We start from the raw sequence: 2,500 nt of genomic DNA, 5'->3' as shown, positions 1-2,500 counted from the left end.
TGTATGTGTGTGTGTGTACTTGTGTGCGTGTGTTTTTGATTGTGTGTACATCTGACTAAAATTATGTGTTCGTCCGTTCGTTCGTTCGATCGATCGATCGATCGGATTGATTGATTGATTTATTATAATTATTTTTTTCGTTTCTTTGCTTTTTTCAAAAATATTACTAATCTTTTTAGTTTCTCTCTCTCTCTCTCTCGACAAATCGGTAAAAAAGCAAATCATCATCATCGTCCTCCTCACCATCTCCATAGTCATCATTATCATTATCATCTTGTGTGTGTGCGTGTGTGTGCGTGCGTGCGTGTGTGCGTGTATGTGTGTTTGTGTGTGCATTTACTAATAATATTAATATTTACACGATAGAACTTTTACTGGCTAATGATTATTGGATCAAGCGATTAATCAAATACTAATATGTGTGTGTCTGTGTATGTGTGTTTATGCGCGTGTGTGCATGTGTGTATATGTGTGTGTGGTGTGTGTGAGAGTGTGTATGTGTGTGTGAAAGTGTGTATGTATGTGTGTGCATTGTGCATGTATGTGTGTGTGTATGTGTGTGTTTCACAGCTAGAATAATATGAAAGTAAGAAATGTGATCAGACTCAATTGAGTGATTGTTGAAAATGGGATTATCTATAAGTAGATCAGTTTAATTAACTAATTAATTAATTAATCGATAATATTTAATTAAGATTGAACATTCGTCTTGAAATTAGGTTAGTCTCGTTTCGAAATTAGGTTAGTCTCGTTACGAAATTAGGTTAGTCTCGTTTCGAAATTATTTTGGTCTGGGAATTAAAATTTTCCTTCTTGGGTGGTGCGGCACGTCCTGGCGAATTCGTCGAAGAGTCTAACGTCCTCGCGATTCGTGGCGTCACTGGATGGTGGTTGTGGTGGTGGGTGTGATGATGACGACCGCGACGATGATGACGATTGCGGTGATGATGATGATGATGACAATGGTTACTTCGATTATTATGCAAGTTAATCTCTCAATCATTAGTTGCACATTCACTCACTCGTTCATTCATTCGTTTGTTCGTTCGCTCTTTCGTTCTTTCGTTTGTTTGTTCATTCATTCATTCATTTATTCATTCATTCATTTATTCACTCACTCACCTATCACGACGATCATCATTACTTTGGTCACGTGATTTCATCACCGTCATCTCATTGGTTGGATATTTTGACGGATGGCTCAAGGTGAATGGCACTTCCAGCACTACGTCACTAATTGCAGGTCATGATGATGATGATGATGATGATGATGGTGATGGTGATGGTGATGGTGATGATGATGATGATGATGGGGATGGTGATGATGGTGATGAAAATAATGATGATGATGTTAATGATACTTTTTCTATTGTCAATACAGCAATAAAGAAGAAGATGATGATGATGATGATGATGATGGTGGTGGTGATGATGATGATGATGATGGTAACATTAATGATAATCACGATAACAGCTACACCAATTACAACCACAACAACAACAAGCATTACTATAATGAAATAATGACAACCCACCCATTTTTATTACCACCATCAAACCTCAAAATATGAAATCAATTATCATAATTAGTATATCTGAATTAATTAAACACTTCGTTAAGTTATCTTTAAAAATTTTTTTAAATGTTTAATAATACAAATAATAATAATAATAATAATAATAATAATAATAATAATAATAATGATGATGACGTCATCGATGACGCCATGCGTAACCTTGTCCCGATGCCAAAGGTCAATTTCGCCCTGACGAAATAAGCTATGATGATCCCAAGACTGTCTCGGTCGTTTTCACTGTGGACTCTTCGATGGATGGATGGATGGATGGATGAATGGATGGATGAATGGATGAATGAATGGATGGATGGATGGATAGATGGATGAATGGATGAATTAATACATAAAAATACCATAAAGATACCATAAAATCCCATAAAAATTCCGAAAAATCCCGTAAAATTCCAAAAAAATTCCATAAAATTCCATAATAACTTGATAGAAATGCCAAAATACCCCATAAAAATCCCATAAAAGTTCCAAAACCCCCACTAAAAATTCCAAAAAACCCAACAAACATGGTTGAGGAAGCCAGTCCGGTATCTTCGTATTTCAACTTCCCGTCCAACGCCAATCCGATCTTATCCCGGCTCCTGTTGAGAGTGGGAATGATGTGGTAGGTCCTGCAGAATCCCACTTGGCCTGAGTGCAGTGGGAATCCTTCTCTGTGTGTGCGTGTGTGTGCGTGTGTGTGCGTGCAGAAGTGTGTGTGTGTTAGGTGTGTGTAAAAAATGATAAAAAATATTAATATGATGAAAAAAATTATGTGTATGTGTGTATGTGTGATTTGTGTGTATGTCTACGTGTTCGTGTGTGTGCATGTAGATGTGTGTGTGTGTGTTAGGAGTGTGTAAAACATGATGGAAAAAAATATTAAGATGATGAATGTGTATGTGTGATTTGTGTGTATGTCTACTTGTTTG

This window comes from Helobdella robusta (assembly GCF_000326865.2).
Source record: "Helobdella robusta unplaced genomic scaffold HELROscaffold_38, whole genome shotgun sequence".
NCBI classification, from domain to species: Eukaryota; Metazoa; Annelida; class Clitellata; order Rhynchobdellida; family Glossiphoniidae; genus Helobdella; species Helobdella robusta.
Note: the sequence above shows the minus strand (reverse complement) of the source record.